Source organism: Emydura macquarii, unplaced genomic scaffold (assembly GCF_026122565.2).
Source record: "Emydura macquarii macquarii isolate MOO-44397 ecotype Brisbane River unplaced genomic scaffold, CSIRO-AGI_Emac_v2 contig_2676, whole genome shotgun sequence".
In the NCBI taxonomy this organism is placed as follows: Eukaryota; Metazoa; Chordata; order Testudines; family Chelidae; genus Emydura; species Emydura macquarii.
Window position 1 is genome coordinate 39,359,907 of NW_027132813.1, and position 24,956 is coordinate 39,384,862.

At 40.6% G+C, this 24,956-nt stretch overlaps 1 long non-coding RNA gene across 1 annotated transcript in view; it reads left to right on the forward strand.

Moving 5' to 3' along the window:
• LOC137164064 (uncharacterized) overlaps positions 1 to 24,956 on the forward strand; it is a 333,782-nt gene that overhangs the window by 82 nt on the left and 308,744 nt on the right. The window lies entirely within an intron of this gene.

Genomic DNA, 24,956 nt, shown 5'->3' on the forward strand with positions numbered 1-24,956 from the left:
TCAGCTCTAATTTTTGTAATATAGGGGTAGAAGAAAGCATGAAACTAGCTCTGCTATGTGCACTCTGCAGTTGGTTAATTTTTTTAGCTTTACTTTGGGGTTTGATGTTAGTTAAAATGAAAGATCTTTAATGGAATTAATTAAAAGGGCTTTTGTATCAGTCCTTGGCTAACTCGCTCCTTGATGATTGTCCCATCACATATTTGCAAGGTTGTTGTAGGGCTAGAAACCAGGTTTCCTGAGATTCAGTTCTGTCTCCAAGCCACTACACAACACTGCCTCTCGTTTAAATGCTTTGCTGTAAAAGCACTTTTCCAGATATGATATACCTGGTTGAGATTAGCATCCAACTTCAGTGCTGTCAGTTCACCCATTATGAATTTGGATGGGGAGTCAGGCAAAATTTATAAGGCAGTTTATTTGTTCTACCTCTGCTAATAATGTTAATTGACTCATTACCTTCTTCCCCACCATATATTTGGAGACTTTTACAGATGTCTGCAGGGTGTTTGGAACAGGAAACACTATCACTCATTCAATGTATTTAGCTTTTCAGAAATATATGCCACCTTCAAAATCAAAAGCTACCGATATAACCTTTTTAGTAAGATATAAAGCCTGGGTAAATAGTATCCGGTCACTCTGGGTAGGTCTACACTGCCAAAAAAAAAAAAAAAAAAAGACCCCACAGTAGCAAGTTTCAGAGCCTGGGTCAATTCACTTGGACCTGCAGGGCTTGTACTACTTTACTAAAAATAGCAGCATAGATGTTCCAGCAGGGGCTGGAGCCTGGGCTCTCAGACTCTCGCCCTTTGCTTGGTTCAGAGCCTGGGCTGTAGCCCAAGCCTCAATGTTTACACTATTGTTCGCCATGTTGCTCAAGCCCGATCCAGTTGACCCAGGCTCTCAGACTCGCTGCCAAGGGTCTTTTTTTGTAGTGTAGACATACCCTCGGTGCCGGGTGACTCCACATGCTGCTGACTTAGGAGAGGTGTTAGAAGAGAGACCAAAGTGGCTGTATTTAAAATTCCACTGGAAATGAGCAAAGGGCAACAAAGTCACCAGTGTGCTTCTCATTAACTTGCACTGCTCTATCTAACACCTGACCTGTATAGGCAGTTATGAATTTGAGCTGCATCATTCCTGTGGCTTTGTGGTTCCTATTGACCTGAGTCATAGGCAAGGGAGCTGGGGGTGGGGACCACTTGGGGCAGGACCCAAAAACATTTTGGATGGCCAAACCTGAGTGATGCTGTGACCCCGTGTGCCCAATTGCAATGCTCAACTATGGAGGGGGTGGGTGTAGAGGCCCCTGGGCCAAGGGGATCGTGCTGCTTGTGTGTGGCAGTGCCTGAGAGGGGAAGAGGGAGAGTCAAATTGGGGGCAATCTAGAGGCCCCCCACTTTAAGTGGAATTCCACAGCCCCTAATCTGAGTAATTTGTCTCAGAGAGAAATCATCCACTATGCTCTGTTGGACTAGCTTTATAAAATAAACTCCAGTGCTAGAATATAGCCATTTTATGACTTGTCTCGTGTTTCTGCATGTGTGAAGTTTTTCATTCCCACAGAGTAACCATGACTTTTATTTTAGATGAAGGGAAAACATTGATGGACATGTTTGGATAATCCAGAATATCATATCCCATCACCTCAGGATGGGAGAAGTACAAAATAAAGTTGTTCAGTAACCTTTGAAGATGCAAAAAGGCCAGTCTTGTTTAGGACCGGGATTCTGCTACCTTTCTTTATGTTGAATAGTACTCCATTCTGTGAATAGAAATCAGTGCCGCTGCTTGCATTGTAAAGTGCCACACATTTTGAGTAAGGGTGGCAGAACTGAGCCCTGTGGAAGAGGGCTCAACATTTTTGAAAGCAGGCACAAGATGGGCTACTGAAAAAGAAAAAGGACACTGGCATTTTCAAACTTTGTACAGTTTCTAAGGATTGCTTGGTGGTATTATACTTTCTTTACAATTGGAGGCATAGGGCTATATTTGCACAAACGCATCTTCCCAAGTTTATGGTCCTCAACGAAGCTGTCTAATGTCCCTTTGGAAACAGTTACTCACAACACGACTTCATAGTTCCATTGGTAACTCAAGCTTAGGAATGCTATTGGATTTCATGCTCTGCAGCATTGTGCAAACTTGCAGTACCGATGACTGGGCAGAAAAACTCTTATTCTTCATGAGGGAGATGTGAACTCTGTGCATTGTTACTGCACAGTTTGGCAGCTAACCAAGAAGATGCCTTAGCATCAACCTCTCATCAAACTGGTAGAGTTGAACTATCCTCTTGGGCATTGAGTTAATGCCAAGGTAAGTTCATGGAAGGAAAAGAGATTAGCTAAGGATGAAAGACTTGGAAAGCCTGTTCCTCTTTGGCCAATTGCCTTTTGGTGCCTACTATTATTCTTGCAGCATAGCAACAGGATGAGAAAAGATGTGGAGCCCACACACTCAACTGTGAGGTCTCTCAGGCAGGGTGTGGGAAGAAAGATCAAAGAGGTAAAAGTCTATTATAATTTCAGCTAGTAAAATTTTTATTGAGACTTTTACACATTCCAGGGGGTACCACACATTCTAAATTTTGCCATGTAAACTGTTACAGTTTGGAATCAGGACTGCAAGGTTTGATGTAAGCACTGCTTTGATAGATTAAATACTTTTCAGTTAGGGAACCATGAGATGGCTGAATCGAGATTAAAGTTACTTGAGTACCACTGGCAGAAATTATAGCCTTGTCACCAATTGTTGCAGACTGTGTAGAACTTGAGACCCCCTCCCTCTGAAAAATACTGACTGTAAATCAAATAGCTTTAATTTTAATACAGAATAAATAGCGTAGTTAATATCTGTGGCATGAAAAAACAAAGACTGAATCTCAGATTGATGGCTTTTTTCTATGGGATGATAGCCTGGATCTCTGTGATATTCTCTGGTCTTCTCTTTCTCTTAAAAAAAGGATACTAGCAAAATCATTATGCCACTTTTATTTGAGTGGCATTTACACACTGGTGGATAAATGCCATAAAGTTGGGGAAGGGGGGGATTGGAGAATTTAGGCCAAGGATTCCAAGCTCAAACCCTCTATTCTTATGAAAAGCACTATCGTTAATGTCACCACAGAGCAGACATAACCTCTATTTTTTTTTGTATTGGTGGTGGGCTAGTGCAAATTCACAGTAGCACAATGTTAAATTTCCACCACCAAATGAAAGGGCAGATGGAATGATTTCCCCTCGCCCCTGGTGGAGTCACCTCACCTCTGGACCCTGTTGTACCCACCCTTTCACAGCTGACTTCTTTCTGGGGCTTATAAATAAAACTTCATTCAACTGAAGACCATTCTGTTGCTACTGAAATGAACCAGAATGCCCCATGTTGCTGGTACTCTCCGCCCTCCCACCCCCATCCCCATCCCTGACCTCATAAAGTCTTCCTCTCCAATTTCAGTGACACAAGATGAACATTCTTCTCTACTGAAATATCATTTTAGGAACAAAAAATAAACATTTCCAGCCATGTGTCTCTTGATAAGTATGTTGCCTCCCCCTTTGGTTCTGCCTAAAGGGGGGAAAAATTAATAGAATCCCCAGTCCCTCATCTGGGGTAGGTGTGTGTATGAAACATTTCAGAGGCTACGGGGGGAAAATTTCATGGGAGCTCATTGTTAAAGTATTGCAAACATATCACTGTTCTTTGTAATTATAGACAAAAGTATGGTTTTTTACATGCTGGTTGTTAACATTTTCAATAAGGATTAAAGTGAGAAGAAGAGTGGGTCTGGGAGAACAGAGAGTACTCGGCAGCAGGGAGAGCTTTCTGAGATGCTGGAAGGGAGTAAGAGATCTGCGACTGTGGGAAAAAAAGGGTGGGGGAGAGAATATGAGAGACAATGGACTCTAGTAGCCTCATCCAATAAATCTTCATCACATAAGCACCCCTACTCCTAGTCAATGGGACTACGCAGAGAACTAAGGGTTTGCAGCATTGAGCCCTTGGAGAAGGGCTAGAAAGAGAAAGAGTTTTACACTGAATCCAGGGCTTGCTGAGACGGGACTCCGAGTTCAGTGAGTATGGTACGGATATACTTGAAATACGGATGTGATCAATAGTCCAAAGTTCTGTAACTCAACGTCAGCTTGGGTTAAAGGAGGTCTGAGAAAACTGGGACTCAATATTGGGATCATGCTGCTCATCTAAATGGTGGCCCACAGCCTCAGCTGCTGTAAACTGGCATGCTTCTATTGAAGTCACTACTACGCTGATGTACACCCACTGGGATCTGTCTGGATCACTTAATTTACACCCTTATCAGAGCCATTGCAGTTCTGAAGAACCATCTTCCTCTGCTCATGAGGGCACGCGTCCCCAAATCCATCTCCCCAGCACCAGACCATGTGACCTGACCTCTCTGCACTCCTGATGCATCCACTCAGCCCATGCCAGTCAGAGATGTGGGTCTGCATAACCACCATGACTACATCATAAGCCATCAAGCCCATTGTTTTCATAGTTGTCCTATGCCTTGGCGTCTAATAGCCCCTTCCATTGTTCCCTATTTGATACCTTTGGCCAGATTGCATCCGGGCAAGGACAGCCACAAAAAGAAGAGGGCAAAGAAGGGCACCATTTGTGCGTGCACAAATCCTAGTAGCATGGCTGGTCTGTGCCACCATTAGTATTACAGGCCACAAAGGAGTCAGCGAGAGGTCAGGGTAAGGTCGCCGCAGGAGGAACATGCTCTCCCTATGAATGAGTGATGGAACTCTTTCTCCAGCATGCACTTTTCCAATGTCCCATTATTCTTAGTAATTTATAGTGTTCCATTGTGTGTGTTTGGTGCTTCATGGGAAACACAGGCTGATAATTTTTTGCTTTAAAGACCTTGAAATCTAAATTTTAGACATCATCTGCTGAGGGAGGTGAACAGAAGGGAGGAGCTGGGGGAGAGAAAGGTCGAGGGTTTCAGCAATTTGATTTGGAAAGCCTGAGCCTGAAGTCCTCTTACAGGCAAAACTCCTTTGGGCTTCAGTCAGAATGACCTGTGCAGGAAGTGCTCAGCTCTGCAATGTGTACAATGCAGATGTTGTGTTTAAAAACTGCTTAGCTGTGCACCCAGCAAGTATTTTGTATTTTTGTTAGAACAACACAAAGTCTCTGAAGATTCCCAAGGCGTTAATTTGAGTTCATTTTAGATAATCCATGTATGGATTAAATAATAAATGAGATTTACACTGTCTAAAATGTGTTTTGTATTTCAGCCTTGCTAGTTAGAAATCTGCCTCTTAAATACCAACTAACTAAACTGAGAAATAGGACAGAACTCGTTTTTCAGGGTAGTATCTCTGCCTCTTTCCTCTTCTGGCTTTCATCTTCTCTTTGTTGTTGTTGTTGTTGATTGGTGTCACCTCACATGGTTAGAATGTCTGCCTGTCTGTTCAGAGTGTGAACACATTCCTCAGAATGCTGATTTACTCGTTTCACACCAGTGTCAAAATGACTTATTAAATTCGGCACCTCCTGATACCCAGTGGCTGATGGGTTGCTGTCCAAACACTAAATGACAATAAGCATATGCAGCTGCTGGGCCTAGCGAACTCATTTAGTTTGATAAAAATGTCACGGCAATATGCTTTAAATCGCTGTCCTTTTCATCATTGTTAATTGCTAGCTATAGACCTTTTTCCTGTGCTTAATACAAGTGTTAAGATGCTGCTCCTTCCAGCCTGATTAAGAATTTTTTTTTAAATATAGACATCCTTTTCAGTGGCAGCATTATTTCATCAAGAGATGGATTTTGCTCTTAATTAGCCAACATGCCACTAGGGATGCTTCAGAGTCATGGGTGTGAAAGAGCCTCAAGCAGGAGATCAATCTTTGGGAGGAGGGAAAAAAAAAGGTGACTTGGGAATAATTGGCAGCTCCAGTGAACATGGGTTAGTTATAGCAGTGACAATATGTTCTAGTGCAGAATCAGTACCTGCTTCCTTCTATTTTTTTACTTGGCACATTTCAAACTCAACAAGAGCAAATCTGAATATAACAATGTACAATATCTGGTGCTTGGTGATTTTTTCTCTCTTTTCTACTGTCATTGGTAGGCTGAATAGCTTTCATCATAAACTGCAAAACAGATTTTCGCTTTTTTTCTTGTAGTGGAGTTTGCTACATTATATTACATTTAATCAATTACAAAAAAACCCCCCGCAATGTGAAAAATGTTAGTGATCTGACTCCTATTAATGAAAACAAGCACATCTAGGGCTCCTGCTCTAAATTTAGCTCACCCTCATGTCCAGATTTGTTTCAGTATACGTCTGGCCAGTGTGATCTTGCATTACACATGTGCTGCAATAAAATGGAGTCAGCTAAGGTGAAATATCCCACTTAATGCTGAATTGCCTTGCAGTTTTTTCTTAGCTGCCAGATCCCACCTAATATTTTAAGACGACATTTTAAAATTAAGTGCCCTTTTTTCTGTAACTTTACATACTTCAGGCAGAAGTAACATCTGAGAAACGAGACAAACGTTGTCAATAATAACAGGAAAAAGAATTTGTCTTGTATGCAAATGATATTAAAAGATGTCCCTATACAAATGTGAGAGGAGGGCAAGTAAAATACACATCCTGAATAAAACAAAACTCTAGAAGGTGGGAGAGTTTGAGTGTATCAAAAATGAAAAATAGGCTATTGTAACATCTACAGGTTGAACCTGGTTTTTTCTGTAGAAACAGAATCTAAGCAATGATCTAAACCCACTGAAGTCAATGGAAAGATTTTGGATAAGGAACTAAATGCAAAGAAGAAAATGTGATTACTTTGCAAACCTCCTATGCAGAGAAAGATATGAGATTGGCAGTTAAAGTTCTTCTCCAAATGGAATAAACCTCAACATGTCCTTCAAATTGCAGATCTGTCAAAGTGTAGCAGTGAGATATGCAATCAGCCATTTAGACATGCTGCTTTTCGTAGCAGCAGAGCAGAGCCCATTACATTGTTATCTAATGAAACAAAATGCTTTAGTCTGTTCCAGATAAGTACCTCGGGAGCTTTTCACATCACACGTGGGAGAAGGGCCTTGTTGAGGAATAGGCATCTGGTGTAGAAAAGTGTTGGAAAAATGGCTGGTTTATGAAGGTTGAGCTCCATCTCCACTCTTGGAAGTAATTTAAGACATGTCCATAGCACCAGTGTATCCTTGAAACATATAGTGTTGAGTGAATTTGTCACTAGAACCTGAAGCTCACTCAGTACATGAACTACCACCAGGTAAATGACCATTTGTGTAGTAAACTAAGGCTTACAGAAGTCTCAAAAGAAGTGTTCATCAGCTTCATCAGGGCTTTAATATCCCACAACACAAGGGTCGTTTTAGTAATTGTGTTAGCAAGTGAATCAAACCTTGAATAAACCTGATGAGAAGGTTTCAGAAGAACGGGCCTACCTTTTGGCTTTTTCATGAAAGGCTGTTCCATGAACAGGTATGGATTTTTCCTTAATCCGGGCTCATATAGGTGAAAAAATGTAATCAGGCAGTTTCTGTATATAACGCTGGAAAGGAATCCACACAGACCATTTCTCATCACACCACAACCTTTTCCACTTGATTATAAATAGAACTGGTTGGAAATTTGATATTTTTCAGCAGAAAATTTTGAGTTTGTGGCAAAAAATTGAAAACCAAATAGTTTAAACCAAAAGCCAAAATATTTTGGCTGAGAACTGAAATATTTAAATTTTGAAATGCCATTGTGGTATCTCATGGGGATTGTAGTTTGGGTGCCTCGTGCTCCCTTTCTCCTGTATAGGCTGGTTTCATTGGTTGGACTATGTCTCTCATGGTGGCAATTGCATGTCTGTGGTGCATCATGGGAAAAGCAATCTGGCTGAGGATCCTGACACACAGAGGAGAATGGGAGCACAAGCCATCTGAAATATAATTCCCATGAGGTACTGTGGCAGCATTTCAGCATCAAAATATTTCAGTTTTTGTCTGGAAACTGAAATGTTTCAGTTCTCAGGTATTCAGTTTTTGGACAGAAAATCAGACTTTTCCATGGGAGCAGATTCTTTCTGTGTACTTTTTAATTAGTCAAAAACACAATTTTCCATTGAAAACAAGTTTCAGTGGAAAATTGTTGACCAGACCTAGTTATAAGTCATTCCTGTAGACTCCTCTTATGCAGATAGAAGAGCTTGAGTCACTTGCTTAGACAAACAGTACCTCTGAGTTAGTACATTCTGAGGGTAGAAGGGACCATTGTGATAATCTAATCTGACCTTCTGAGCTTGAAGCCTGTTTGTACTGCCATATTCAATTCTCCAGCCAGGCTTTTCATAGAGGGGCCGTCCAACAGGTAGAATGAATCTGGCTTATATATCACAAAGGCTAGTAAATTTGCACATTCACAATTTGTTTTGCAACATGAGTAAAGCACTACATAATTAAATAAAAGGTAATGCTAGTCTATTTTTTCCCTCAGGTATTGTCAAATTTGGCATCAGAGATTCCTGAATTTTGCCACAAGAATGTGTTGAATTTTGTAGCAGTGGAAGAAATTCTAAATTCCAAGGATAGTGTGATAAAATGCATGGATTTATAATACGTGTTGACTAAATATATGAAAAAAATATACAGCTATATTTGTACCTTTTTTTCCTGGATGTCAGTGTTCATTTGTTAATAGCTTGATCATTCAGAGGCATGGAGAGCCCTGTTGGCAAGGGAAACATCTGAGAGAAACTTCCAGTGGTTCAGCATCCAGAATTTTCTAAGTCTTATCTTGGGGCTTGGGGGAGGGGCCTGAGGGCCAGTGAAAGAGTTGAAAGTCGAAAGTCAATGGGAATCAGGCCCTGAAGTGCATAATTTAATTCTGAAAATGGGATTTAGGCTCCGAGACCACTTAGATGCCTTTGAAAGTTTTACTTGTGGAGCCTGATGTACCTGTGTGATGAAATTTCCCCCTTTTTATTCCCCCACCTGCCCTGGGGTGCAGCCTAGAAGCTATGGAACCGCTGTTCCCCCTTAACTATTCAGCTTGGGTTGCCTCTCACAATGCTTTGCTGGTGACAAACAGCAAGGTGATCCAGATCCTGTTATCACTCAACACGACAGCAAGTGGAGCCACACACCCAGCTGAGTTACCTGGATGCTATCCAGCCACTCATGAGCCAGCAATGGATAGAAGCACTAGCCAATTCCCCGTTAACTGAGCTGAGATTTCTCAAACAGTTCAATCCATGACACACTGCCTTAGCTAAAATTATAAAACAGATTTATTAACTACAGAAAGATAATCACTTAAAATCTATGAGCGGTAAGCATAAAGAGATCAGAAATAGTTACCAGAGAAATAAAAACAACTTCACTGTCTAAGTTCTTATACACTAAACAGGATTTGAATCAGCAATAACTCACTCGGACTGATGATACACAGGTTCTTGATACACAGGATGCATCTGCTTTGCAGCCTGGGTTCCCCTCCTTCGTTCAAAGTCCTTTGTCTTCCAGATGTTCCTTCAGGTGTTGAGTTGTGGGGGAGTGAAGACAAGTGATGATGTCACTCCCCCTCTTATATAGCTTCTTCCATGTTGGGAAAGATCTGTGCATGTGACGTGAGGGACACCCCCATTGTTCAAGCAATGCCCATTGTGTATGTGCTTCCTCTGTGAAGTCTATAGGGATGAGGTTTGGGAGAGTGGATTCCCCTTAATGGCCCATCAGCATGTCTGGCTACTCCATTGTTGTACCTGGAAAAACTGGTTTGAGTGTTTCCTACCTCACCACATCTTTCAGTAGCGCACACAGAGAAAAACTTCATATACAATGGTAGCACATGCAATCCAACAGGATATTAATGTTCAGTGGATGAAGACGTTTAAAATATCTCACAAGGCATACTTCGTATGAAACATATCATAATTACGTAACAGTGGTGCATATGGGGGTTCTGGGGTGTTGCTTTCAGATACAGAGTGTCACATCCTGTGAGTATGTCTAAAGTAGCTTCAAGGAGACGTGGGATATGTGGCTATAAAATAGCAATCAGAATGTTTATTAATGAAGCCAGAATTCAAGAAACAAGTTGGGAAATGTGAGGTAAGTGGTATTGAATTTTCACTGGTTGTGGTTTAATGTTAGCCCAATACAAGCCCATGTTAATCAGAGTATTAAGGCCAAATTTTGCCCCTTCTAACTCCAGTACAGCCCTGTTCACTGGGACTGCAAGGGCATGAGAGTAAAATTTTGGTAGGAGGTGGCTTCCATATATTTGAGAGCAATATTTGTCCCTTATCTTAGACCTAAACTGACAGCAAAGAGTTATTGAGCATCCATTTCTCTTTGGCTATAGAAACTGGGGAGGTCTTTCAAGATCATATTGCAAAGGTAAATATCTCAGCAGTGATCCAAAAAGTGGCGTAGGGGAAGAAAAGAAGAGCCTGCAGGCAGCTGTTGACATAGCTATCTTGTGATGTCAATGATGTGTATTTTCCAGGCTAAGAAGAATCTTTAATAGGAAAGATCAGGGAAAACAATATTTAAATGATGCCAAACAAGATTTTCCAGCATTTCTTAGCATAACAACTGTACCTTGTTAACACCATGTGTTTCACTATCCTAGTAGCATATTAATACAGGGAAAATATGATTATTTATTTAGCATTTATGTTATAGTTGTGCTTAGAAACCAACAGTTGGTGACTGAAAATTCTTTTCTGAAAAGATAATAGAAAACTTAAATTTATCTATAGTTTTAAGATACAGCTTAATTTGTACTTACAAGGTTTTTGAGTCTTAGGCAATTTAGAAAATGTTACCCTAAGTGACTTATTCTCTGATGTTTCATTTTCAGAAGTGATTTAGATAGTTAGAGCCCATGTTCCATGAGATTTAGGATGTATCTACATGGCAATTAAACACCTGCATTTGGCCCAGGTCAGCTGACTTGTGACCGTGAGGGGAGAGGGTCCCAGAGGCTGGGCTGTAGTCCAACCCTAAACATCTACAGCACAATTAAACAGCCCCATAGCCTGAGCTTTGCAAATCTGAGTCAGCTGACACGGGCCAGCCGAAGGTGTTTAATTGTGGTGGAGAAATATCCTTAGGGTCTTTAGTGCTTAAGTCACGTTTGAACATGGGACTCTAATGCTTTTGAAAATTTTACTCTGATACTTTCTTATAGTAGTGAGAAAAAGGAATGGCCAACAATAAGAACCCCTGAGTCAACCTAACATCTGCTGCTGACTAAAAATCTGTACTAGTATAGTGGAAACTTACACACATCTTGCTCTTGCCTTTTTCATCAGTGGCGTTGAGACTACCTTGTGATGAAGTGGAAATACATAGGAAATGATCTAGCTTACTTTTTTTTTTTAGTTTATCTATGCTCATCTCATCCATCACATTGGTTTTTCTTGCGGGGAGGGGAAGGGGTAGAGGAGGAAAGAATGCAAATACTCATATCAAAGACGACACTGAAAAGAGGTGGAAATTGGGCACAGAGTCAGGTTTCCAGAATCAGAATAAGAATCCCTCAAGTAAACAAGCAGAAAATTGCTCTCATCTCTGGTGCCTGTGAGTCTGTCAAAGTAAAGTAGAACTGACAGAGCTACTCAAAAATTCCATGTTTGTGTTAACAGTAGTGCCATTCAGACAACAGAGAGAATGCCGCCCCCCCCCCCCCAGTACCATTCCAACTGTTTCTGGAAAGGATTATGCACCTTTGCAAAACTGTGTTGTAAAACTCACTGTCACCTGTTAGTGATGCTGAACTTAAATGAATAATACTATTTATGTACGCAGTTAGTTTTAGGTTAAGAACACATTAGAAAGGGCTTCTCAGGAGAACTTTCCCACTGAAAGAAAGTATAACTGGTGTTGTCAATAGCCAATATGAACAATTGGTGAACACATTTGTGATGATTGGTAAACAGTTAAGTGAAACTTGAATACTATTGCACTTGTGCCTCTGGTGCAGTGCACTGAATCTCTGAATAAAATCTTTTGTCACAGCTTTATCACCCATGTAATCAGGTGTGATATTAGTTTTATGCCATTTTTCTTAGTTTACACTTGGAGGAAGTAGAGTAGTAGAGAGAAAAACAGAGGCGTTTACTTGGCATGAACTGCTGTTTAAAGGACATCTATAGGCCTCTTACATTATATGGTTTCATTCTGTAAATGCTACTTGAACTAAAATATTCCCTTTTATCTTTGTGTCAGAAATATGATACAGTAATTCTTTGTGAAACTGTAGATATGCTGCAGTAGTAACAGTGAGTTAGGATTAAGTGGCAAATGCCTACTGATAAAGACTTAATTAAGGACACAATAGCTCTAGGAGGTCATTATTGTAATTACAGTGCTGACTATATTGTTATAGCCAAGTACATGGTTGTAGCGTCATATTATCTCTACATAGCATCCTGGTTTGATGAGGCAGCTGTCACATACTGTACATACAGCTTCGTTTACTGTGGCCACATATACCTTTTTTTATATGATTGGGGTTTTGATTCTCCTCTCACACCAGTTTTATACTGGGGTAACTCCAGTAACTTCAGTGGAGTTACTTCTGATTTACAGCAATGTGAGGGGAAAGTAGGCCCTCATGCTTAGTTAAAAACATACTGCTAAAAGGGAAACAACTTTTTAAAATTAATTTAATCTTTCAGGGCAAACCCTATACTCTGCATTTATGTAAAGAGATTAGGACATAATGGTTCTGAGTCTAGATTTATTAGCAGCTAATTTATGAGTAGCAGACACAATATGGATGCTCGACTGAAAAAGCCAGAGGATTTGTAGAAAATCCTGTCTGGATGTTAAATAAGGACAATGTCCTGTAGCTGCCATTTGCAACAGAATTTTGTAAGGATGTAACTCTTCTCTCACAATTTCCACTATGCTGTCAAATATCAAACTTCCAAGAAGATGATGATGGAAAAGATATATTAGATCATCCAATCCTAATAATTTTCTAGTGTGTTGTCCAGTCTGGTTTTAAAACCCCAAGCAGTGAGGCTTACACCACTTGCCTCAGGAGACTATTCCCCAGCCCAGTACAGCTCATGTCAGGAAGTGGTTCCAGGTTTTCAGTCTTTTTTTTTCTTTTCTGACACTCTTCCTATTTTTCCTAGTTTATATCCCTCTCCTTGTAGTTGTAGTTGTATTCATTAAACAAATTATTTGTCATCTTGCTGTTTCTAGCCTTAAAAAATAAGTAAATTGCTATGAGGTTCCACTCCCCACTTCCCACAGTCATTGCTCATCCAAAACTATACAATACATATGCCATTTTCGATCTTTCCTCAAGTCATCCCTCCAGCTCCCTAATCCATGGATAGAGCCAAACAGAGAGGGATTTTTATCTTCCTGATTTTGGCTGTGATACTGTTGAACATGCTGTCCAAAATTGCCTTTCCATTTTTTTGAATGTACTAAATATCCTATTTCAAACTTATGTCTAATTTGATGTGCATTATCATCACCCCCTACATCTCTTCAGCATTACTGCTTTCCCTTTTTCTCCCTCCCATTGTGTAAGTGGTTTTGGATTATATTCTCTCCAAAATCATACACCTCAATGTGCCAGTGCCCAAAAGAGTGATGCAATGTCTGACAAAGACCCATAATGAGAGACGAACATTTTTTTATTAATCTGAGAGATGTAAAATGCTGTGGGATCCTCCTTTAGTGTAAACAACTCTTCCTGTGACCCCAGTTTCATGATGCTTTATTTCTGAGGTAAATAACCCCAGTTTCATGATGCTTTATTTCTGAGGTAAATAATTTTCAGCAATAAACTTGAGACCACCTGGAATTTGTGTGGCAGGCAGGTATCTTTGGCCTCAAAATGAGTGACAGTTGAGAGATGCTCCATATACTGTATCCTGTATTTGTCTTAGTTGAATCTGGTGCTGAATTATGTGGGCACACTGAATTTCTCAAAAGTATTTTTTGGCCTGGGTGCCCATTTCCCTACTGGTTAGACTGGGCTGCACTGTACTCTATTAGCACTGTTTGCCAGTCACTGACAGGAAGTGCTGTCTCTGAAATACCTACTCTTTATAGTAGGAAGATAGTAGCAGTTCTGATGAAGGCTAGAAAGGAGAAGAAATGGCAGTTGAAAGGCAAAGAAGAGTCTCCTTTTCCACCCTTTTATTTCTTTCCATGTTCTCCGTTTCCCTTCCTCCATATTTGGGGACGTCTTATGAGAAGGAAGTGAAATGACAATTGTTCTGCTAGAATCTGGGTGAAAAATTGAAGACTTTCTTATTTGCCATATTATACGTTGGCAGTTAAACTATTTCTTCTATTAAAATAAAATGAATGTAGTGCCTATGAAAGAAGCCAAATTAACAATGTTTGAAATAGAGCACTTATCTACACAACAGTCAGAGGAAGGGCAGTAGCAATTTCATCTTACCCATTGTGTCCACCAATGTGTCTCAGCTCTGATCTGGAGTGACCACTTTCAGATAGAAGAGGAGAGTTCAGGCTAACGGTCTTTCAGTTTTGTATTTGCCAGTATTGTCAGGAACTCAAATGACTGAACTGCCTACAGATCACCCCTTGATAAAACAAATAGTTATTTGAAGAAACAACTGCAAGGGAGTGCTATTTAATTTGATCTTTATCAGCACTGCCCACTATCACCAGCAGAATTTGAGCTGGTATTAAAATGGTGAATAAGTTCCACCAAAAAAAAAATGGAATTTTTCCAATTTATTGGTGAATGTACCCAAAATGTATGTTTTTAAAATTGAAAAAAAACCCCAACACCTGATATTTCAGTCTTTGGGTTTATACCCCTGTCCCTCTCACTTTTCAATGGCAAAATGAAGGGGGAGGGGGAGAGACAGGGATGGGGGAGGAAGAAAAATTAGAAAAAGAAATAAAAAGAGGGAAGGTAGAAAAAATCAAAACCAAAATAATGTTTTTATCAGAAAATGTAAAAACAACACAGACTTCCAATAGGAAGTTTCATTTAAGAAAACATTTTTAATTGAAAAAAGTTTTAAATGAAAAGTTGCGACTAGGCCTAGTTGTAGTGCCTCATGTCATGAGTGCTACATTGACCAACACCAGAAATTGCACCAGGAACCTCTAGTGCTAAAAGCTATGAGTCTTTTCAGCTTCAGCTAAAGAGAAGGCCCTTAAGTGGAGAGCTGTAATGGATCTGTATTCTCTGTGGATTGGGCATGAGGGAGGAGGGGAAAGAGAGAGACCATGCATGCTGACCAGTGGGTCTCTCATATACTTGCTTTACCTCATGTTTTTGACCTGAGTTTTAAGAAGGGCAGAAGACGACAAAATAGGTGGTGGAGGACATGGGAGATCTTATGTGAATGTGACGGGTTGGAGCTGTGTAGAAGAGGCCTGGGGTAGAGAGAGTTCTTGAGGGAGAAACTGTGGCTGTGAGAGAACTTGAGTAGGTGTAGACTGAAGGAGAGCTTGGAGGTCTTAAAAAATGTCCAGAGAGCAAATCTTTGTCCTATGAGAAAGTTGATACCAGCTAGTGCTTGTAATAAGGGCAGGTGTAAGTGTAAGGAAGAAAATTTTCAGTGGTAATACCAAGGGTGTCCAACTTACCTAAGATTGGAAGGAGATCCTGGCAAGGGGGTGTGGGGAGATGAGAGACAGCACACTCAATGAGGGAGAAAAAGAGCCACAGATTTTTGCTGAAGAGTCCAAGACCTTGTGAGAATCAATTTGAGAAACTGTTCTGAGTTGACTTTTTTTTTTTACACCTATTATTTTCATTCTACAAGATGTAAAAAGATATTTAGTTAGAAAATGTCTCTCCTATGCCTCTCACTGGAGGAAGTTGGTTGTATTTTACAGTGGAAGACTATCTTTGAAAGTAAGATCAACTGCAACAGCTTTATATTGGCAAAATTGGAGAAATGCCTTACAGCCTGCTTGGCAGAGCAGCAAAAGGGTGTTAATTATTTACTTGACAAAAGATCAATTTTGACGGAATGGGCCAAATCCATCCCTTCATTGAATGAAATGGGCTCACACCAGCAATAAATTTGGCCAAATATATTTGGAACAATTAATCATACCTTCATCCTGGGTGAAAACGTAGCACCAGATAGCCCCACCCCAATGCTGGCCCCAATGTCTCTTCTTAAGTCTTTGTATATGGCTGCTGTTGTATCTTTTTGCTCTTTACACAACAAAAACGAAGTGGAGAAACCTCAGTGGGTACAGTTGGGTCCCAAATAACCATTTTCACTAAATATATACAAACATGCAAGGTCTAGCTACATAGGTATCGCTCCACTGACTGGCTTCTTAGAGCTCCTAAAAATGCAGAACACAGTGAGAGCTACTAGAGGGCTCAACAAGGAATACTGTTCCATTCCTATGCAGTACAGCTACCATGATTCTAACACACAAGAATTTTAGGCCTAATTTTGGTCTTGTTTATGTCAGGAGGTGTAAGACTGGTGCAACTGACAGAAGAATCAGGTCCTCTGTGTCCTTATATTAGGATAATAGGGAAAAGTCAGGTCAGGCCTTGGCACTTTGTGTCCTATGGTGCGCAGTGGATACCATTGCATTAATTCACTTGGCATAATAGGCTAATCAAAAAAAGGTTAAGGCTCGACATGCCAGGTTTGCTTTGTTTTCATCTTGAATCTGTAAGGGTTTGACTGATTATAATGCTGTTTAATAGTTGCTGAAATCTCTCTTTCAGAGCTACCTGAACTGATGAGTCTTTTAATTGTTTAGAAAATGAGTGAGCATTTAGCTGTTGGTACATCTGTGCTTGAATTCTGTGTCATTAAAATGTTGCTCTTAAATGTTATTTGCACATATTGTATAGGGCTAAATTCTGCTCATGGATATTCTGACTTTAAAGGGTTTCACAGGTGTAACTGGAAGCAGAATTTGGTCCATTTTCTGACATTACAGGCTAAATTCAACAGGGGAGATACAAAAAGTATGTAAATTATTAAGTCCACACATGCCATTGAGTCACATTCAAGTGTGTAAATACTTGACATTTTATGGTGCGCAATGTGAAAAATAAGAGAGGAGTAAGCAGGTTGGTCAAAATGAAAGTGGGAAGTGAAAAATGATGGGTCAGACTTTCAGAGATCTAGTTGTGTTGGTGCAATGGTACATGTATGTGCTCGCCTATTTTGAAAAACCCTGTCAGTACACCCAGACAACTTGAAAAGTCAGAATGAACTAGAATGCATCCAAGATCTGGCCTTGCATATATTTTGGGGGTATGCACATACATCCAGCCCTTCTTGGGCCAACTGTGGGGATTGAACCTGTGAACTGTGGGGCTTAAAAGCATGAGGTGTGTCTCTCTGAACCAAATGGAAGGAAGCAATAGTGGACTCATGAACTGGTTATGTGGACTGGCCACTGGAGGGGGACAAAGATCCACATTTTCCTGATATGGTCTACATGATGATAATGAAAAGGGTGTCAGGCTGCTTTGCTGAGTGCTATCTTTGTGCCTCTTCAGCTTTTGCTGCCCTGAACTCAGTAGGCCTGAAAGTAAGTGAAGCAGCACTCAGCTGGGACGTTCTGAAAATACTGGGCTAGATGCAGTTCAGTTCAAGAAAATAATTTTATTAGAAAACAGTGCTTAAAATATAATACATAAAATAAGTAGGAGAAAAGTCCTTAGACAATGGTAGTTTTTTTCCATAGTAAACACTTGCATTAGCTCTAAACCACTGAGTTGTTGCGCATACTCCTCTCCCCGGTTGTGTGACCGAGTGGCTGGGCAGAATGGTTTGGGCTGAGCAAATTCCACTCCAGGACCTGCTTCCCCTTCACCCTGGTTACCTTTGTGCCCATCTCAGGATTGTAGATGGAAACCCAAGTCAGAGATGCAAACCTTCAGGTAGTCATAAAGAAAGGATGGTCTTGTGGTTAAGACAATAGCCTGGTGCTGATGGGATTCCATTTGTACCTCTACCACAGGCTTTTCCTGTAACCTGGGCAGAGTGGCTGTATCTCTGTGTCTCAGTTCCCTCTCTGTAAAATGGGGATAGCAAGGCTTTTATTCTCTCACCCATTGTCTATTGTGTATATTTAGATTGTGAGTACTTTGGGGCAGGGACCGTCTCTCACTATATATTTGTACAATACCTAGCACAATGGTGCCCTACTCTCAATTGAGGACTCTAGGCCCTACTGTAATACAGATCATTACTACTTAGAAACTAGATGTGAGACTGCGACACTTTGTCCAGTGTGTACACTGCAGAATAAACCTCACAGTACTTAAAAAGAACAAAAATATTGTAAAACACGAAAGGAGACATGCATAGGGGAAAAACAGCCTGGGTCTGTATGCTTTATTCACTACTTTATGATGTATAAAAGTCTGATTTCTCTCCCTCTCCACCCCCCACCCCAGCATTTATCTTTCTGCTTGTTTAGAAATATCAGGGATGTAAAGTCTGGTTTTCAAAGGTTTTGCTGGAGGTTTTTCATTGGGGGTCTTGCGTATTGTATGCTTCCTTAGCTTATATTTGAAGATGTAAGAGCTGCTTCATTGTTACAACTGTCCCAGCTATATGTAGGGTGCTCTGATTAAACAGATATTAGCAAAAATAATAAACAAAACCCAAAATTTTAAACTGTGGGGAAAAAACCCACTTTTCTACCTTTAGGGCCTGACCCCAGGAATGCTGGAACAATTTTTATAGTGCGGGTGCTGAGAGCCATTGAATCAAACTGTAAACCTTGTATACAATGGAAATCACTTCAAGCCAGGGGGTCTGGTACCACTCTCTGCACCCATAGTTCCTGCTCCTATGCCTGACCCCATTGTAGTCTATCAACTGAACCCAGTAAGTTCTGGATTAGCCTTTACTCAATTTTCATTCACATGGTCTCTTCTGGGTGAAAGCTCTATAAAGCTATTAGATCGTCTCATATGGCCTCTTGTACTTCACAGACCATTATATTTCACCCAGATGCCCCTATATTGAGCCCAAACACTTTAGTTAGGCCAAAGCATTTCAGTCCTTAGGCAGAGTACAGGAGACACCAAGGTGCCCAATAATGCCCGAGGCCCCTGCAATGGCAAAGAACTGTTTTGGTGAGATATACTGAGATAATGCCCAGCAGGTGAACCACACCTCACGCTGCATAAGAATGAGAGAACTTCCCAAGGTCCTTGTGACTTTGACCTTGAGGGAAATTTCCTTCCCAACCCCATGTGGGTGGCGCACACATGCCCCAAACTGGCAAGATTGGGCTCCCCTGGCCAGCAATGTCCACCCAGGCCATGCCTGTACCCTTGAGGTCCCCTCACCCTCCCACCCGAGGGCACAAAGGGTGTTGTCATAATCCAACTGGTGCTCTAGTTAACCCCAGTTTTCCAGGTAAACCAGGGTAGAGAAGGCCTATGTTTCTAATGACAAATACATGGAGGGGAAATTTCTTTTTAAAAGAAGAAAACAAACCTTTTAGGACTTCTATATACATACACACTATCAAATCCCTTTTCCCCTTGTGCATGTCTCCTTTAAAATAGAACTGGTCAAGACATGGGGGTAATTTTGGTGTAAATATTTAGTCAGGCAAGAGCAACAGCAATTAGCATAATAAAAATAATAATGTTAATGTTCACTAGCATATATTAGTGCGACATGTGGGATATGGCCATGCAGCTCTGCACATGTATCGTGAGTGGTTTTTCATGAGACTGTGGAAGGGAATGGGCAATGAAAGCTGGTGTGTATGTTCACCACGGCTACAGGTGCTATGTAAATAGTTAGCTAAACAAATACAAAATATTGCTTGACTTAAAGCATGTCTCTTTTTCTTCCTCCTCCCTCCCAGAGCGAGCAAATGGAAATCAGAGCTTGTCTCTAACATTAGTGTCATCCTTGTCTCAGAGCTCCTGCCTTCTGTTTGTACGTCTTTCCCATTGCAGCATTACAGCATTGCCTGTGTTGGATGCTGTCTCAGTTCCACTTCATGCACACCTATCTCATTCCAAGAAGGAGGCCACCTTCTTTTACATCGAGTACTACACCGCTCTTGTCGGTGGCCTTCGCAGTTCCCAGCTCTCCAGGTTCCAGTGGGAGCACAATGCTGCTTTTGTATACATAAAAATGAGCGCCTATGTCCTCCAGCAACTTTGGTGACTCCCCATCGTTTGAGGATCTCACTCGAAACTGCCCTCCTTGTTTTTTAAAATCCTCCAGGGGCTCACTTAAACTCACTTCTCTCCACTCCTCCCTCTGCTTATCCACTCCTTTCTATATCCCCCCCATGCCATTCCCACCACATGGGGCATACTCCTTTGCAGCCATTGTCAGCTTGAACAGTTTCACCTGCAATCCCTACGTCTTCTACACCATTTCACCCTAAAATCGGAGAGGAAAACACATCCTTTTTCCCTAGACTTTTTTTGCGTATAAATTATACTTTGTACTTCATGTATCATCTATTCTCCCTGCTTCTGCTATTTAGTATTTAACTGTACATGATCATAAATGATACATTTGCAAAGATTCTTGGGGAGCATGTTTGCATGAAAGATGCCATACAAAATAAAATTGCATTGTATGGAAAAACATTTATTAAGTGAGATTTAATAGATTTCACCATGCTGCCTGAGTGCTCATTATCCGTGTCTTCCAAATATGCCAACAATGGCGATGTGCATAGAAAATCGTTTATAAAACTCTCTATCACAATTTACCAGCAATGTTAAATTAGCGGGGCTTAATGGATTCCAAAACAGAAATTCGTTGCATGGTTGTACTAACAGCAAGTTGCATTAAAAGGGCTATTTTCCTCTACTGGGATTTCAATAGAGAGACAATGTTTATTTTTTCAGTGGAAAATTGATTGTAACTAAGAGGATACTTGGCTTGAAAGTGGGGAATTATCATATCATATGATTAAATGAAAGCTTACCTTGTTATAAGGTAACTAGACATATCCCAATAGAATTGAGACAATGTTTGATTAAGCCAGATTTTCCTACTTTATATTCAAGGAACAAATTAAAGAATAATTGAGATCCTTTTCAGATCTTTTATAAGCTGAATATATAAAGCTGCAGCTCCAGGTGGCAAAGCAATTAGCTGATGAATAAAATCAACCACACTGTCATTCGTCAGATGTTTAAATTCTATAAACCAGATAAATTAATGTGTTTCTTAAGCCAAATAAACGGTCATGCTCTTCATGTTACCACAGAAACCCCCTGGGGATGAGGTTGGGAGCATGTTGATAATAGCTTCAGAACTATTTAATCCAAAAGGTCATAATTAAGTTGCCCATTTGATTTTGCTAAAATAAAAGTTCCCTTTTAATGAAAGATGGCTGTAATATTGGTTTGTTCTTCGTAAACTAAAGCTAGGAATATAAATCAAAACTGACGTGTTGGTCAAATGCCTGTTGCTGTCCTTCAGGATTTGGGGCCGAATTTGACTTTAGGGGCTGGATTGTACCTATGAAGCATAGTCCTGAGTAGGCTTGGCATGCAGCTGTTCTGCCTCAAGGATTGCTGCAGTCCTAATCTGTCCCCAAGCTCCCTTGAGTTCAGGGAGGTTGAGTGTGCAGTGAGTCTCACTGATAACTAGTACACAGGATAGTTTAACGTTTTGGGGGTATATTACCTTCTCAACATTTTTTTCCACATATCTTGTATATTCTATTAGATGTTTTAGGAAACTAGCAAGTGCTTTGCTGACTGCTATGTAGACTACAGTACATGTGTAGGCATCAACCCTTACAATGTCTCACAGATATCAGTCTTTCCTATGCACCTGATAAGCTCCATAGTGGTAAACAAGGAGCTTACAAAGTCCACAGACTAATAACTGAATTCAAGAACTTACAGTGGGTCCTGTAATTTTTTTTTTAACCACTCAGTGATCCAGATACTTGCAAGCAACTGCAGTAGCTATTTATTCTTAGAAGATACTGAAATACTGCAATCTTTATAGAGTGACAAATGTGGACTGATTTTTTTTTTTAATTTTTTTTTATGGTGCATATTGTACAAGGTCTGTAGAGATGCTTGTAAGTTCTTCATGCTGAATAGTTTCTGTTCAATGCATTTCCTAGAGCCACGGGCGGAAATGTCTAAATTCAGTGATGGGAATAACGGTCGGATTATAATCACTAAGACTGGTTTGTGTGGGGAGCAAGGAGGAGCCCCACTTAAAAGTCCTTCATGCAGAATACCTCTTCAGTAAAGGATTCTTGAGTAGGCCTCTTTATTCCCTATGGGTGTTTGTGAAAGATTTCTACCAAAGACTTTCCATGCAGAACGTTCTCTATGCAACAGGCTTTTGTGTGGAAAGCTTTGCATGGAGTAAAAATCTTTCTATAGAACCACCTTCTGGAAACGTTGTAAGTTTTACATGGAAGGAGGCTTGGCCCCTTCCTTTGTAGCATCCTCCCCTTCACTTGGGCCCCAGACAGGCAAACGTGGGAAGCAGTGGGTTGTCTGACTTGGGAGTGGCATATATTGTCCTGCTGGCTCTTCATAGACCAGGGCTAAAAGATGATACAGCTGCTTGATGTTTATGGGGAGAGAATGAGAGTTGAGAGGACCCTGACAGCACAGTTCCATTGGAGTGCTCTTTATGTCCTAATACAAGAAAAGGAGATATTGCTATGCAGTAAGAAATGTAGGCAGACGGGGCAGCCTTACATTTCTTTCATGTGTGTACAGATGGGATCTCCCACCGGGAAGTGGAGGGTGGGCTGGAGTGAAGATGTATAAAACATCAAAACTTGGAGTTTCCTTACTGTCAGTTATTTAATTAATTTTTAACTAGAAACTTCCATTAGCTATTTGAAAGTGAAAGACAGTGTCAACTTTAACTGTACCTTAATGAAGTCTTTTGTTAAGTGAATGTAAAATACATCGACTCGGGTGGTGGCTCACAGTGACCAAGAGAGAGGTGTCCAAGATGGGGTATAAAGGCTTTATTGCCCATTGGAGGTAATTTATTTTTACATCTATGTCAGTAGTTTTAACTATACACTAAGTGACATTCTGTGGTCTGTATGGCCTCAGTCCAGCACTTAGGCATGTGCGTAGCCCTTTTGAAGTCAATGGGTTACACATGTGCTTAAGTCAATGGACTACACATGGCGAAGTGCTTTTCAGGAGATATATGACTAAATATTTCTAGCATTAATATTAATATTATTCTCATAGTACCTCCAGGTTCCAGCAAAGATTTGAGCTCCATTGTGCTAGGCACTGTACATAGGGAAACAGGCCCTGCTTCAAAAACTTGTAGTCCAAATAGATGAGACAGACAAAGGTTGGGAAGGGAAACAGATATGTGAAGTGACTCACTTAAGGTCACCCACCAGGCAGCGCTGCAAATACAATGCAGATCTCCTGACTCTTGGTCCGGGTAGGGTGCCCACTCATGCATTTCCAGAATACCAGACATTCCAGTACTGCCTTATGAGATCAGGCTGCATGGAGAATGCCATTTTGAAGAGCACACCTTTTGTTTGTGCTGGCATGACCTTGCACTTATGGTGCACATGAGGTCATGCCAGCAGAGGTGGAGCGCCATGCTTTTCAGAATGGCGCCCCTCATCTGATATTGGACAAAACCACATGTAGTTTTGTCTCAGTATGTTATGAGGGACCAACCGCCCCAAAAGAGGACTGTCCAGTTTAAAACAGGACAAATGGCCTGCCCAAGTACAGGACTATGTGCATTAGACCACACTGCATTCGCACCAAAAAGGCTTAATAGCTTTGGGCCAAATTCTGCTCTCATTTACATTTATGAAACTTCATTGCAGTTGCTCAGAATTTACACCAACGTGTAGGTGAAAGCAGAATTGATCCCTTTGTCTCCATTCTGCTGAGCATAATGTCAGCCATGTCCCTGTTGTTGATATTTGTAAAAAATGTGAATAGTGGCATGAATGGCTGGCTGCCCTTAACTGGACTGGCCAAATACACAGCTGTGATTTCTTGACTCTGACATTCAGTGTAAGCTAAAATTTGAACAATGAGTACCTGTTACTGCAAAATAAAAAGGGGCTTGATTGCAAGTATTTTTTTGAAGTTGAATGCGAAGATGCTATTGATTTAGTTGCAGGTTTAAATTTAATGTTTTTATTGAACTTTGTGATAATTGTACATAACTGCAAGCCATGGAAGGAGAAGTGGTCATTATCTTGGTGACAGTAGTCAGAATTAACAGCAAATCTGTATGTAAGATTGATATGAATGTTAAAACATTTGGCAGAATGTAAAATAATCATCTCTCACGAGATACTGTTCTAATTGAATTCAAGAGAAAAGCACAACAAAAGTTTTCCTTCCATCACAGGAGAAGCTTACAAAAAAAAATTGCCTTTGCTGATTTGATACTTTTTAAAAATAGCAGTGTTTGAGAAGCCATAGTGTATACACTAGGTGGCTGTGTGTTCATCATATCCAATTAACTGCAGGCCATGCTCCTAGTGGCTGTTGTACTCAAACTGATGATGTTGCTTTTCCCTAGTACTCAACATTTTTATAGCAATTTTAACTCATCTGCATTACAGAATGAGCCAGATTTTCAAAACAGCTGAGCCTCTTACATGGGTCTTGATTCAGCAAAGCATCTAAATACATGCCTAACTTTAGGCTTGTGAGCTTGTGAATTTAAATCCATTGGGAGAATGGTCTTGCTTAAAGCTAAGCACCTGATTTGCTTTGCCAGGTCATCTAAAAGGGAGCTGCACTCTTTTGAAAATCTGGCCCCGATTGTGGTTACTGGGTCTTTTTGAAAATGTGGTCCTATATATCGAGGATATATGTATATATTCATTTGAGAATCTAAGGGCCAGTTTTTAAAAGGTATTTAGGCACCTAAATCCCATTGAAATACCATTAAAAATCTGGCCCGAACTGCCAGAATTTATCATCAAAATTCTGCATGATTGCAGTATGAGTTAAGAGTATGTGCTA